General features: G+C 42.3%; 1 long non-coding RNA gene across 1 annotated transcript; it reads right to left on the bottom strand.

The window, feature by feature from the left end:
• Window positions 1-10,589: 10,589 nt before the first annotated feature.
• On the bottom strand, window positions 10,590-11,935 carry LOC128133842 (uncharacterized). The gene is made up of 3 exons (XR_008232145.1): window positions 11,851-11,935; window positions 11,020-11,087; window positions 10,590-10,729 (listed from the first exon to the last, which is right to left on the bottom strand). It is a non-coding gene; the product is annotated as an uncharacterized LOC128133842 (long non-coding RNA).
• Window positions 11,936-16,754: the final 4,819 nt, after the last annotated feature.

Raw genomic sequence — 16,754 nt, 5'->3', positions numbered from 1 at the left:
TAGGCTGTCATGGCAACTAATTTCTTTTTTAATTTTCTTTTATTCTTTTATAATTTATAAATTAAAAAATAAAAAATATATCCCCTTTCCTTTCCCATGTCTCCTTTCTTCTTCGTTGAATCTACAAATTTAATGATGTTGTCGGAGAGAAACAAATTCGGTGAAGCATCCGTTCAGTTGGTTTTGTTCATTCACAATCATTGTCTTCCTTTGCTTTTACTTTTTCCATGTCTGATTTCTTGTCTTCCACTAGATCCATGTCACCATCGAGAATCAACGTTCATTTCGAGTATATTCAGCATCTCCTTTGGTTCGATTTTCGATTGGTAATCTCCCTCACCTCTCTCTCTCTCTCTCTCTCTCTCTCTATCCTATTACTAAAGTCTGACACCTCCCCCTATCACCCCAACAACTCCTGCAACCACCACCAGTCATCACTCAAACCTTAAAAATCGAACCCTAAACCTGAAAATAAAACATAACTTAACCCTAAACCTGTAAATCAAAGAAGAGGGATATGCAAATCGAAGAAACAGGTTCAAATCCCCAAATCGTCTTTGTCGACGGTCATCCTCTATAATGCGATTCAAAGAACGGTGACAACAAGAATGACTCATGTGACAAATCCAAAGAACGACGAAGCTTTTTATGATGACGGAGACAAAGAGGGGATTTCCCGAGATTCAGATGGTTTCTTTAGGGTTAGTGGAGATCGGTGGTGGTTGTCGGAAGTGGTGAAGTGATGGTTCTTCAAGAGTTAAGAGAATAGGGAGGAAGAGATATCTTTAAAAAGGAAGGTATGGGGTGGGGAGGATAGGTTTAGGAGTTTGGTTTTAAAGGCTCATCGGTTCGAATCAACATGCCTCCTTTCTATTTAATTTGACTTCAAAACCATGCCTCCTTTTTAGTTAATTTGACGTCATCATTTATTACATTAAATATAAATATGATGGAGTATACTTAGAGATAATGATTTAGGAGGGTAAACAACTGTTGAGTTTGTTTACATTTGGTCACTTTCCTTTTTTTTATACCCAATATACCATCTAACTTATTGTTTGTGTTCACCACAACCCTTTTGAGCGATCATCACCTGTGATAGCCGGTCATAAGGGTTATGGTGAACACAAAAAACAAGTTCGATGGTATATTGGCTACAAAAAGGAAAGAGACCAAATATGAACAAACTCAATAATTGGTTACCCTCTGAGTCATTTTCCCCTCAAAAGTTAAATGAACTTAAAGCTACAAAACTATCAAAGATTACAACCTTCTTAGGCCATAACATATATGAAGAGCATTTCAAAGGGGTAGTTTGTGTTGGATTAGGTGTTTAAGTCCATAACTATAATTAGTATGTACTTGACCCAATAGTAGCATGGTCCTTTTGGGTTGCCTTCACCAAAGCAACTTGACCGGATGAATAAAGGAGAAAGAGGATAATTATGATTTATTAATATATTATGAGAATAATATATTAAAAGAGAAATCATATTTGTTTAATTAATATTGGTCAAGAATTAATTTTGTGGTCAAAAGAGATTAATTAAAACTAAGGGGACTAATATTGTAATTATGTGATAGTTTCAATATGGACTGAGGAACCCTAAATAAGGGTTGGACGATTTCATGGGGAAGCCCATGTTGAAATCGTCCAATAAGCTTAGTTCTGGAATATTCTTATAGGCTACTTAGAGCCTAAGCAACCGGATAAGTATTTGACTAAAACCCTAATTCCTCACCTATATAAGGAACCCTTTGGGCACCTATTTTCGGCTACCAGAAACCCTTGAGAGTTCCTTAGAGCCGAAAATCCATTCCCCTCTCTCTCTCTCTTGCATTCTCCAATTGTTTTGGCGTTTGTGATCTATCAGAGGCACAACATTTAATATGATAAGGTTCTCAAAAGCTCAAGATCTTCAAGCTATAATCAATGGTAACATTCTAACCTATTTATTAGATGCAATTTCGATTTTTGTTGTATGCTAGAATAAGGTTACAAGCTTTGGATGATTATTGCATGTACAATTAGATAAAACTAGATCCCAAGCTTTAGGGTTTGCATGTGCACCATAGGATATTGTTATGCTCAAAACCCATCAGTGGTATCAGAACCTTGCTGTTTTCCTATTGTATTTGATGCCTTGAATAATCGATCAAAGCTGCTGGAAGTCGAAACCTGGAATCTGTCGTAGCTACTCATCGAGTCCCCTGTTGAACTCGACGAGTCGGGGCTACTCGGCGAGGCCCAAGTCTGGCTCAGCGAGTCGGCTCGTCTGGTGGTTGATTTTTTGGGATTTTGACAAGAATTGGTTAAGGATAATTACCATAAACGTTTTAACTATTAAAATTCGATTTTCACTGTATGGTAATGAATGTCCTTCACCAATTAATAGATAATTGTCAAAATTAAGATAATTATTTGTTTTATATGATAAAAATTAATTATTTGTATTTTTGATTTGAATTATCTTGAAAGAAAATAAATTAGGTCAAATTATGTGATAAATATTAATTATATGATATTTAATTATTTTTCAAATTTGATCTAAAAGATATTTTGAAAATTTTTCAAAATTTTCCCTCAAGTTTTGGAATTTAAATTTTTGATTACAAGTTTTAATTTTGAAAATATTTAAATTTTGAACCCTAGAGTTTTAAAAGTTTAAAATTCAACCCTTATACTATTATAATATTATAAGACTAGTAATTATATATATATATATATATATATATATATATATATATATATATATATATATATATATATATATATATATATATATAAGACGAGTCAGTCTTACCGTTAGTATGCCTCATTCACGAAGTTGGTCTATAAGGGGGGGTATAAGGTTACTGTCTATAAAATGGTGGTTTAATGTGTGTCCACTCTCACCCACCACTTCATTGACTGGTGGAGGGTCGTTAGCCGAACAGGGAGGATAAGATAATTATTCCTCATTAATAAGTATAATGATTATATAAAGTAACTAAATGTTTTTACAAAATTCTCAATCTTAGTTACTTTAGGAAAAATGTGAAAATATATGCTATTCCATGAAATTGCACTTTGCACCTTGCCAAGTCGTTAGTGGAGCGCGCGTGACTAACCGACACACTAATTTGAAACTAGCTTGGGTGGCAAAGGGTGGCTCGATGTTTATCATATACTAGTGGAGCGTGTGTGGTTAACCTGCACATTGGTTAGGTGGTAAATGACATCGAGAGCACCAAGCACGTTTGCATGGTTATTCACACATTATTTGTGATCTTCGGTATCCTAGTCGCAAACTTGAAGGACATAATCAAGATTTAAACACGTCATTAAAAAGTTCAATGAATCTCAAAAGAATCTAGGAATTTTAACTTATTTAAAACTTAAAGTCCTTTTACGTTTTTCATGGTGGAAATTGGCAAATCGTCATTTACCTACCTTCAAATTATTTGCAATTAGATTACGACATCCCTTTTCTGAAATGTGAATAATTGTGTTAGGTCTTAGCCCTAATTTCTCATTTGGGTGTTTAATTGGGGATTCATATCTAATCAAAACTTTGTCTTTTTTTCTTTTCAGATGTCTACTCCAAACAACGACGCTTCTGGCTCGAACTCATCTGGCTCCTTCTCTCTCATGAACCTTTGTGGGAGAGTGATTTTCAATGGCACCAAATTCAACGATTGGATTCGTAACATACGAATGGTGACTCGATACGAGGACAAAGTGTAACACCGAAAATTTTAAAATTTATTTTTTTCACAATTTATAAAAAACATTTCTCGTTTAATTTCATAAAACATTAAGTTTCAAATTCCAATATGTATCATACAAATCCCAAGATCACATAAATATATCGAATTCCCCTACGTGTGTACAGATCAAGCCGGCGCCTTCCCACGGTCATCGCTGGTACCTGAAACAACAACACTAACACTGTAAGCACGAAGCTTAGTGAGTTCCCCAAAATACCACATATAACACATATTAGCCACTCGAGGCTACAACTCTATGGGTCCGTGCACCCAACTCTTGTGAACCCTCAGGTTCTAACTCTAGGAACCTTCCGGTTCCAACTCTGTAATCATGCACAGCTTAAATCACATAGAAATAATGCAGTACAACACATAACATACATACACTAACACATAACTCTGATTACCGACTCAAGGTAAAGTATAGTGAAAAGACTCACCTCGCGTGTCTCGGTATCTCACGATCCCTGGAAATCCTTCGTGCTCGATCCTCCGAGCTCTAATCCTCCTATAACATCACAAGACTCTAATTAACACTTTTTATCTCTAAGGTTGACTATCCCTAAGAAGTCAACACAGGTCAACGGTCAACGGTCAACTTTGACCGGACTCGGCGAGTGCACACGGCAACTCGGCGAGTCTAGACGTTCTCACCAACTCTCTAGGATTCCCTTTCTACACGTCGAGTACTCCCCCTGACTCGACGAGTTCCACCTGGAAGAATCGCGGGACCACCCCGTCTCAACTCGCCGAGTCTCAAGAACGACTCGGCGAGTCCCAGCTCGACTCAGACCACTTGACAACCCTCTCTAACTCGCCCTGACTCACTGGGTCAATCCATGACTCGACTGGACCACTCACTGGTCGGTCCAAGGCAATCTTCAAGCTACTCGCCGAGTCTGCTCATCGGACTCGGCGAGTCCATGCCATGCAATCACACAAACTTGCTTCTAAGGTCAGATCTACTCCAACAATTCATAGATCTGGCCCTCCTAGACTGATTCATCACGTAAAGTCCTAGTCTTGATGCATTAACAACCTCTAAATGACCAATTATGAAGAATCATCAACAAATCTCACTACACAAGGTCATGACCTCCATTGTTCTCTATAAAGCTTGAAGAATGAGGCTCTCTGGACCTCTATGGATCCAGATCCGAAGTCTCATCACTAGCATGGGACTATTTGGCCATCAAATCAACTCAACAAGGCCACAAGAAACCCTAAAATCGATTATACTTCACAAAACAGGAGATGAGTCGAAATCATACCTTTAGATTGAAGGGTCAAGCTTCAAATCCACCAAATAGCAGTCTCCTTTGCCTCCTCTTGGCTAGAGCCTCCCTCTTCTTTGCTAAACAACACACATATGTCAAGAAATGCCTCCTTTCTCTCTCAAATCGCTAAAGCACCTTTAGGGTTTCTCTCTATGGACTGATGGATGCAAATGACGGCCATAAGGCCATTTAAATAGGTCCCAAACCCGAGAAATTAGGGTTTCATTAAACAGCGTGGACTCGCCGAGTCCATATCCTGGACTCGCCGAGTCCAGACGAATCCCGCGTCCAGAATCGCAACCCTACTCGGCGAGTCTGAGCTCCAACTCGCCGAGTCCCTTCTCAAAACTCAAGAATATCAAAACAATAAAATACCTGGAAATCCGGGCTGTTACAATTCTCCCCCACTAGGATTAGACTTCGCCCTCGAAGTCTCGCTCTAAAAATAGCTCCGGATGCTGTTCCCGCATCTCGCGCTCCGGCTCCCAGGTCATCTCTGATCCCTTCCGGTGTTGCCACTGAACCAACACCAGAGGTACCTCCTTGTTCCTCAGAACCTTGATCTTCCGATCTCTGATGGCTACTGGTCTCTCGGCATAATTCAGGCTCGCATCCACCTGAATATCCTCTAATGGAACTACTGCCGACTCATCGGCAATACATTTCCTCAATTGCGACACATGAAAAGTGTCGTGGATTTGCCCCAACTCTGCTGGCAATTCCAACCGATAGGCTACCCGTCCTACCCTCGCAATCACACGAAATGGCCCAATATACCGGGGCCCCAACTTGCCCCTCTTCCTGAATCGAATCTTTCCTTTCCAAGGACACCTTCAGGAGAACGAAGTCGCCGACCTGAAACTCAAGCTCGGACCGGCGTCTGTCTGCATAACTCTTCTGTCGACTCTGGGCGGTCAATAACCTCTGTCTGACCTGTTGAATCTGCTCTGTCGTCTGAAGCACGATCTCGGTACTGCCCATCACTCTCTGCCCAACCTCTCCCCAACAAATGGGGGTCCGACACCTCCTACCATACAACAGCTCAAAGGGTGGCATACCAATGCTCGAATGATGGCTGTTGTTGTAAGAAAACTCTGCCAAGGGTAAATATGCATCCCAGCTACCCCCGAAATCCAACACACATGCTCGAAGCATGTCCTCAAGCGTCTGAATCGTCCGCTCACTCTGACCGTCTGTCTGGGGATGATATGCGGTACTAAAATGCAATCTAGTACCCAACTTCTCATGAAATTTCTTCCAGAATCTGGAAGTGAAGCGCACATCACGGTCCGAAACAATCGAGATCGGCACCCCATGCCGAGATACCACTTCTCTCACATATAACTCTGCCAACTTCTCTGCTGAAGAACTCTCACTGATGGCAAGGAAGTGAGCGCTCTTCGTCAGCCTATCCACAATCACCCAAATTGTATCAACTCCTCTGGCAGTTCTCGACAATTTGGTGATGAAATCCATAGTGATCTGTTCCCATTTCCATTCGGGAACCTCCAATGGCTGCAACTTGCCATGCGGTCTCTGGTGCTCGGCCTTAACCCTACGGCAGGTCAAGCACCTCTCAACGAACCATGCGACGTCTCTCTTCATACAGGGCCACCAATACTCTTTCCTCAAGTCCAAATACATCTTTGTGGCCCCTGGATGGATCGAAAACTTCGACCGATGAGCCTCCTCCATCAAAGAAGTGCGCGTACCACCCACAAACGGTACCCAAATCCGACCCTGAAAAGTCATAAGCCCTCGCCCATCCGTAACGAATTCTGAAACCAAACCAACGACCCGTTCCCTCTTCTGCATCTCCGGCTGCACAGCCTTGGCCTGTGCCCCACGAATGGCATCCAATACCGGAGCTATCATGGTCAATCTCAAACATACATCTCGTAATGGAGTGCTCTCCGCCCTGCGGCTCAACGCATCGGCCACCACGTTGGCCTTGCCCGGGTGGTACAGGATCTCACAATCATAATCCTTGACCACATCTAACCACCTCCTCTGACGCATGTTTAGATTGGGCTGATCCATCAAGTACTTCAAGCTCTTATGGTCCGTGTATATCGTACATCGAACCCCATATAAGTAGTGGCACCAAATCTTGAGGGCGAACACTACTGCCCCAACTCTAGATCATGCGTGGGATATCTCGTCTCATGAGGCTTCAGCTGCCTCGATGCATATGCTATCACATGACCCCTCTGCATCAACACCGCACCCAACCCCAAAATCGATGCATCACAATATACTACAAAATCCTCCATCCCTTCCAGGAGAGCTAATACCGGGGCTTCGCACAACCTCTGGCGAAGTGTCTCAAAGGAGGTCTGCTGCTCGGGACCCCATGAGAATGCAACACCCTTCCGGGTCAATCTGGTGAGCGGCACTGCGATCTTGGAGAAATCCTTGATAAATCTCCGATAATACCCTGCTAGTCCAAGGAAGCTCCTAATCTCAGAGGGTGACTTTGGCACCTCCCAACTCATCACTGCCTCAACCTTGGCCGGATCGACCAGAATCCCTTCCTGGTTAACGAGATGTCCCAGAAACTGGACCTCCCGTAACCAGAAATCACACTTGGAGAACTTTGCATAAAGCTTCTCCGATCTCAATACCCCAAGGACCTCCCTCAAATGCTCCTCATGCTGCTCTCTAGATCTCGAATACACCAGAATATCATCGATAAATACAATCACCGACCGATCCAACATCGTCCTGCATACCCTGTTCATGAGATCCATGAACACCGCCGGGGCATTGGTGAGCCCAAAAGGCATCACCACAAACTCATAATGCCCATATCGCGTCCTGAACGCTGTCTTCTGAACGTCCTCATCCCGCACTCTCACCTGATGATATCCCGACCTCAAGTCGATCTTGGAAAACCAAGAGGCTCCCTGCAACTGATCAAATAAATCGTCGATCCTCGGCAACGGGTAACGGTTCTTGACCGTCAGCTTGTTCAATTCCCGGTAATCAATACACATCCGGTGTGAACCATCCTTCTTCTTGACGAACAGAATAGGTGCTCCCCACGGCGAGCTGCTCGGCCGAATGAATCCCTTCCCCAGCAACTCCTGAAGCTGCGAGGATAACTCTTGCATCTCTGGAGGTGCAAGACGATAAGGCACCTTAGCTATAGGCGCAGCCCCCGGAACCAAATCAATACCAAACTCCACTTGCCTCACAGGAGGTACTCCCGGCAGCTCCTCGGGAAAGACATCTGGAAACTCACACACCACCGGTACCTCCCTAACTGAACTCGGTCTCTCGGAAGTCGCTCGCGTATCCATCACATACGCCACAAAACCCTTACAGACCTGCTGTAGACACTGCCTCGCCCTAGCGGCCGAACAAAAGGATGATCCCGAACGTGTACCCTCACCGTACACCGAAAGAACTCCCCCACTAGGGTCTCATATAGTCACCAGCTGACGCTCGCAGTCGATAATCGCGCCGAATCGGCTCAACCAGTCCATGCCCACAATGACACAAACATCACCCATCGCAATAGGAATCAGATCAATCGGAAACTCAGCCCCGAAAATCTCTAACACACATCCCCGGAAAACCTCTGTGGCGCAAATCACTCTATCGTCAGCTATGGAAACTCTCAGAGGCCGACTCAATGCCTCACGACTAACACTGATATGCTGACCAAAGGCCAAAGATACAAAAGACCGACTCGCACCCGAGTCAAATAACACTAAAGCAGGTACGGAGTTCACAAGAAAGGTACCAGCCACAACATCGGGCGCGGCGCGGACCTCCTCCGCAGTCAACTGGAAGGCTCTCCCTCGAGCTCTCGGCGCCTCGGCCTTCACAGGCCGACTCTCTGTAGCTCTGATGGCGGCAGGAGCAGACCCCTGAGATGCTCCGCGCAACTACGGACACTCAGCCTTCCAGTGTCCGGTCTGGTTGCAGTGAAAGCACACTGCAAACCCCTTGGGGCAGTCCTTGGCCATGTGCCCTTCCTTGCCACATTTGTAGCAAGACCCCGCTCGACAAACTCCGTCATGACCCTTGCCGCACTTTCCGCAAGTGCGCCCCTTCTGGCTCCCTGATCTGGGATCAGCAGGCTTGGCCCGCTTGGCGGCCGGCTGCGACAGCGCCGGTCGCCGATCCCTCCCCTGAGACTCCGCCTCCTCCCTGGCCTGGGTCTCAAGCTCAATCTCCCTCTTCCGGGCATTTGCCTGAAGCTCGGCAAATGTCCGGTACGAGGAGTTCGCAACGAACTCCCGAATATCCCGCCTCAAGATGCTCAAGTAGCGGCTCATACGTGCCTGCTCAGTGGACACGTGCTCAGGGCAGAACATCGCCCTCTCGTGGAACATCCTCGTGATCGCTGTAACAGACTCGGTACCCTGCTTGAGGGTCAGAAACTCCTGTGCTAAACGCTCCCTCTCCACCTGGGGAACGTACTCATCCCGAAACATGGTGGTGAACCTCTCCCAGGTCACCGCAGAAAGCTCAGCGGGCGTATAATGCGCCGTCACGAACTTCCACCAGTCCTTCGCTCCCAAGCGAAGCTGGTTCAGCGCGAACCGGACCTTCAAATGCTCAGGAGACGAGCAAGTGAAGAAACACCCCTCAATATCAGATATCCACCTCATAGCTGCCACCGGATCCTGAGTACCATCAAACTCTGGTGGTTTTGTGTTGCTGAACTCACGGAACAGCAACGCATCCCCACCCTGCGGCCTCGCAGCAGCAATCGCTGCGGTAGCCACTGCAGCAGCAGCCTCAGAAAGAGCGGCATAACGCTCATCAAACGTCTCAATCAATGTGGTCTTTATAGACCCAAACATCTCCGGTATCTCTGCCCTGATGGCCGCAGCCACCTCCTCCTGAATGATCCGGCGGATCTCCTCCTCACTGGTACCACTGCTCTCGGGCATCAAACGTGTCCTCACCATGATCTACCTCTGAAATACAACATATGATAAATTAGAATCCACACGAGTATGCTCACACTCGACAACTCTTTCCTCCTCGATTCTTGGCATTCCAAAGATTCTGACTTGGGCTGTACACCGCCCCGGTGCTTCCAGTAGTACGGGCCCAATACTACTGTCCGCACCGCGCCGGAATACACTCCAAGTCCTTCTCTTTGGATCTCAGGTCTCAAGTACTCTATCATGCATGGACCACTCTCTAATAGATCTCTCATAAGCCCCTCGCTACTACCTACTCACTCTCAAGCGTCTCATAGCAGCTCACATCTCCCTAGGCTAAGGCATCACAAATCAGGCCACCCTAGTCCTAATAGCAATACCTAGCCTACTCTAGCATGCGGATACATCATATCAATATCACATAACATATAAAGGTATTTTGGGAAATCACCGTCCGGGCGCTGACTGATCGTACACACATCTCTTGCTCTGCGTTTTTCAAAGAAATCTTTTACTCTTTTAGAAAATACATTTTTAAATCCCCAGTTTGAGTTCAAATACGCCCGCAGGAGTACTCGAATCCCTCAAACCAAGGCTCTGATACCAACTTGTAACACCGAAAATTTTAAAATTTATTTTTTTCACAATTTATAAAAAACATTTCTCGTTTAATTTCATAAAACATTAAGTTTCAAATTCCAATATGTATCATACAAATCCCAAGATCACATAAATATATCGAATTCCCCTACGTGTGTACAGATCAAGCCGGCGCCTTCCCACGGTCATCGCTGGTACCTGAAACAACAACACTAACACTGTAAGCACGAAGCTTAGTGAGTTCCCCAAAATACCACATATAACACATATTAGCCACTCGAGGCTACAACTCTATGGGTCCGTGCACCCAACTCTTGTGAACCCTCAGGTTCTAACTCTAGGAACCTTCCGGTTCCAACTCTGTAATCATGCACAGCATAAATCACATAGAAATAATGCAGTACAACATATAACATACACATAACATACATACACTAACACATAACTCTGATTACCGACTCAAGGTAAAGTATAGTGAGAAGACTCACCTCGCGTGTCTCGGTATCTCACGATCCCTGGAAATCCCTCGTGCTCGATCCTCCGAGCTCTAATCCTCCTATAACATCACAAGACTCTAATTAACACTTTTTATCTCTAAGGTTGACTATCCCTAAGAAGTCAACACAGGTCAACGGTCAACGGTCAACTTTGACCGGACTCGGCGAGTGCACACGGCAACTCGGCGAGTCTAGACGTTCTCACCAACTCTCTAGGATTCCCTTTCTACACGTCGAGTACTCCCCCTGACTCGACAAGTTCCACCTGGAAGAATCGCGGGACCACCCCGTCTCAACTCGCCGAGTCTCAAGAACGACTCGGCGAGTCCCAGCTCGACTCAGACCACTTGACAACCCTCTCTAACTCGCCCTGACTCACTGGGTCAATCCATGACTCGACTGGACCACTCACTGGTCGGTCCAAGGCAATCTTCAAGCTACTCGCCGAGTCTGCTCATCGGACTCGGCGAGTCCATGCCATGCAATCACACAAACTTGCTTCTAAGGTCAGATCTACTCCAACAATTCATAGATCTGGCCCTCCTAGACTGATTCATCACGTAAAGTCCTAGTCTTGATGCATTAACAACCTCTAAATGACCAATTATGAAGAATCATCAACAAATCTCACTACACAAGGTCATGACCTCCATTGTTCTCTATAAAGCTTGAAGAATGAGGCTCTCTGGACCTCTATGGATCCAGATCCGAAGTCTCATCACTAGCATGGGACTATTTGGCCATCAAATCAACTCAACAAGGCCACAAGAAACCCTAAAATCGATTATACTTCACAAAACAGGAGATGAGTCGAAATCATACCTTTAGATTGAAGGGTCAAGCTTCAAATCCACCAAATAGCAGTCTCCTTTGCCTCCTCTTGGCTAGAGCCTCCCTCTTCTTTGCTAAACAACACACAAATGTCAAGAAATGCCTCCTTTCTCTCTCAAATCGCTAAAGCACCTTTAGGGTTTCTCTCTATGGACTGATGGATGCAAATGACGGCCATAAGGCCATTTAAATAGGTCCCAAACCCGAGAAATTAGGGTTTCATTAAACAGCGTGGACTCGCCGAGTCCATATCCTGGACTCGCCGAGTCCAGACGAATCCCGCGTCCAGAATCGCGACCCTACTCGGCGAGTCTGAGCTCCAACTCGCCGAGTCCCTTCTCAAAACTCAAGAATATTAAAACAATAAAATACCTGGAAATCCGGGCTGTTACACAAAGAGTATGTCCTCGATAAGGAGCTTAAAGAGGTTAACATCAATACTGCTACTCCTGAAGAAATAGCTGCCTACGAGGCACTTGAAAGACACGACAAAGGTGTTGTGTATCATACTCGCTACAATGACTGCTGAACTCCAAAAGTCCTACGAGGACTTCTGTCCCTATGAAATGCACCAAGATTTGATGGAAAGGTACCATCAAAGTGCCAGGCATGAAAGGTACAAGATCTTCGCATCGATGATCACTACCAAAATGAAGGATGGAGATTCGATCACAGCCCGCTTGCAGAAGATGTAGAGATTCATGGACCGCTTGCTGAAGTTGAATGTCAACTTTGACGAAGAGTTAGCGATTGACATAATCCTACACTCTTTACCTCCTTGCTAGAGCAGTTTCGTATGACCTATCACATGAACAAGGAGAAGGTCACTTTGAGCAAGCTTCAAGGCCTGCTAAGGCCTGCTGAGAATAGTCTAAAGGGCAAATCTATTGCATCAACTCCTACTGCTGATCCCTGTCTTGGCTATTGGACAAGGTAAAGGGAAGAAGAGGAAGGCTCCTTCTAAGAGCCACAAGGGCAAGCCCCATGATGGATCCTCTTCTAGTGAGACCAAACCTGGTTTTGCTACCCCCTTTACCATCCCAAACCTTAATGCATTAAGTTTGAAATGTACAACACTTAGAGAGGCACATAATCAAGTATGAAATACTCTAAGGTATTTCATAGTTATTATAAAAAATACATTTTATTGCAAACTAAAGATGATGACCCTCAAGAGTGGTAAAAATTGCAAATGATCAATCGTGTGTATGTGTCCACTTAAATGTAATTAGTGCACAAGAAACCATGGTGTGCACTTAAAGGGAACTATTGCATAAGAGGTCCCTAATGTGCATTTTAATGGAAATTATGCACAAATTACCTAAGTATCCATATTAGGACTATGTTTATCCATGATCTTATAACTCAAGGCCCGAATCGAATGATGATCCATAACCATGAGGATGGTGAAAATTCTCAACAGACAATTATAGTTGTATGAAAGTACATTGTCTTAATGTATTAATTAGGTATACCCGTTATTTATGGCTAGACGTTCTAATATTGAAGTGATATTTTAAAATATTATTAGCATGGTTTATTTATATTAAAATTTAGTTAAAGGGTTTAATTATTATCTAAGGTGTTTTTTTTAAATTTAAATTAGTATTATGTTGTTAAACGTGGAAACTACGATGAAAATAAGATTTTAAAAATTAATTAAATAAAGATTCACAAGTGGTAAGGGTAGTAGAGTGGAAATTTTATTAACCGCTCATGAAATGAAATCTTTACATGGGGTTGGATAGGTAATAAAGGAAAAACTCAAGGACCATTATTGTAACTTTAGTGTAAGAAAAAAACATGGATCGTGTCTTTCGATCGTATCTTTCTTATGCAGCTTTAGCAGCTGCATGATTTTTTTATCAAGAAACAAGCCCTGTACTCTGATAAACGATGAAAAGGGAGATGATACTTGCCACAATAGACCAATATACATGCAACGCTAATTGTCAGAGGGAAACAGAGAAAAAGTGAAGATAAAATAGATAGAGAGGATAGATGAGAGAGTGTGCGAGATGGAGATCCATTAAGAAAGAGGTAGCAACGAAGGAGACGGTTCATGGTCTCCGATTATCTCTTCAAAAGAAAACTGGAACCAGAAGAAGTGTAGATCGGAGAGGAATAGAGAGAGATTGGGAAGAGGGTTTGCTTGAGGAAGAATTGAAGGCCACCTCGATGGCTCACTGGTTTGTTTCCCGGCAGCCTCTATCTGTGGTGTCGTGAGAAACAAAACCACGAGGAGAGAGAGAGAGAGAGAGAGAGAGAGAGAGAGAGAGAGAGGGATTCCGAGACCCTTCTTGGACCACCATTATTGACAAACGATGGTCGGTGACAAGACAATTCTTGAATGTGGCTTCCTATCATCGTTTTTCCGATGGGTAATAACTTTCCGGTAGAGTTGGGTGGTTACTCTCTAGTTGTCCACCTTGTTTCTCCGTCGTAATTCTGTGGCAAGAAAGGAGGACTATACAACTTCTCCATATTGGTGACAATGGTGTGAAAAAAATCGCAAAATCGAAAACCGAGCAGATCCGGCCAATCCGAAATTGAAAAAACTAGAATCGAATGAAACCGAAACCGAAAAACCAACAAAATATATATATATATATATATATATATATATATATATATATATATATATATATATATATATATATATATATATATATATATATATATATATATATATAGTTCCATTTTCCACATCCATCGACAATCAGCATTGTTTTTTAATTGATCCACATGCATACCGCATACAGTTTAATGACCAAACAAAACTCAATCCACAATTTAGAACTTTATTCATGGTTAATTTTATTATTATAAGTTATTATATAAATTATAATGTATAATTTAAAATGAACAACTAGTCTTACTTTTGTGAAGACTTGTAAATTGTATTTTTGATTAATGGTATCAATTTTTTATATTTAGCGGGTACCCGTGAACCGAACCGTGGTTACCTGTCTTCACACGGTTCGGTTTGATTCGATTTTTTGTATAATTCGGTTCGGTTAGTGCATGTCAGGTACTCACCCCGTTGTCACGGTTCATAATTTTATTACTATTCGAACAGAACCGTCCAATAAACACCCCTAGGTGACATAAGGATATGAAGAGGGTTATGCCTTTAGACGTGTCAACATTTTGATGCAAGGAGGTATGTTTTCTCATTAATTTAATCTATGAGCTACTATATTGGGCTACATATGTCTTTATTAATTATTTGTTGTTTAAAAAAAACATATGTTTTTGTGGGTTATTTATTTGCGGTTGTTATTCGCTTTAGTCATTACGAAATGTTGGTGGATTTATAAAGATGATTTAAGAGTTTACAAACTTATATATATAACAATACAAGTGAGTGTGCATGGATCGATTGTCGACTTCATTAACTGTAATTATTCATAATGATATACACAGTAGTTATTCTAATAATTCAAAAAGTTAATATGCAATAATCGATACCTAGTCAGTTTGCCACATGGTCAACCCACTTCTTCAAATTTTCACGAGTGCTAGACACCTGACAAATAAAATACATAGCTGGTCAGTTTGCAAATTGCCTCAACGTATTAATATACAAAACTATAAAGAAAAAACAAACCTAATCAGTTTTAAAATTCGCTATATGATTCGATTGTTGTAGATGTATTGATTTACTACGTTATATAAACCACCCCTACGAAAGGTTTCAATATGATTGTTATTGATTTATTCGGCCGGGGAAGGGAACAGAAGAAGAAAAAAAAAACTTTGTGTACGAATCATTTCCTTTTATTTTGAATTTTAGTTTATATTTTGTATCTATCTCTTAGTTATAATAGATGTTCTTGGGTGAGCTTCTTAAATCTTTTTCACGTACAAAATATTTAACAAAAAAAAAAGGACAAAAAATCAAAAAAGACAAAGAAAAACTTCAAAAATCAAAAAATTAAAACCACGAGAAAAACGAAGGTATATGATGAAAATTATTAAAAGGAAGGGTACATAAATGAGTACCAAAAAAAATCCTTATTTCACCATTTCAAGAAATTGACCAATGTACACATCACATATGCCTCCATCAGTCGATCGTTTCCTCTAAGGTCATCTCCAATGGATTAAACCTATGGAGAGTGGTATGAAATCCCAAGTAGGAAAGAGAATGTATATATTCATTTAAATTCTTAAAAAATTAATAAATTTCCTTTACAAATCCATTCAACCCCACACTCTCTCTCCTCTTTATTATATTCATATTTATTCCATTAAACTCCCATACAACTCCCATTGTGGATGGCCTAAGCGAGACCTCTAACTCGCCTCCACTGCTCGCCGCCTTCTCCCGTGTGAAGCCACCGGCCGGAGACCGTTGACCCCACTGCAACGTTCGTTTTTTGTGCTTTTTTTTACTGTTATCGTCGTTTTTTTGCTGCTGTCGATTTCTTTTCTTAGCTTTATTCTTGTTTCTTTTCTCTGGTTTCTGTTTGGAATAATTTGTTGGTTTACTGAATTTATTAATTGATGCATAAGAGCTGTAAATAGAAACATCACTGTGTCGTTTGTTTCCTGTCGTCGATCAGTCCCCTGCTGTCGATTTTTTTCCTAGCGATATTCTTCAATTCTGTTATCAATTGATGCATAAGTGCTGTGAAATTTGTTTATCTTTCAGTTCTGTTATATGGTTGTAGGATGCTAGACATTAAATCAAAATGTTAAACATGTAACCTAGATCTTAAACCATAATAACAGGAAGCCATAAATATTTAATTTCCGTCTTGGTTGGGTTGGGTGGTGTGATGGGGTTTTTGAAGATTGGAAGCCAGAAATCTTTAATTTTCGGTGAATCCTGTGTTTGCATCGTGTGTTGGAATTGGTTTATCTGGTGCTCTTTTGATAGTTATGGGTAT

Source organism: Lactuca sativa, chromosome 4 (genome assembly GCF_002870075.4).
Source record: "Lactuca sativa cultivar Salinas chromosome 4, Lsat_Salinas_v11, whole genome shotgun sequence".
Lineage (NCBI taxonomy): Eukaryota > Viridiplantae > Streptophyta > Magnoliopsida > Asterales > Asteraceae > Lactuca > Lactuca sativa.
Note: the sequence above shows the minus strand (reverse complement) of the source record. Positions and strands in the feature narration are given on the sequence as shown.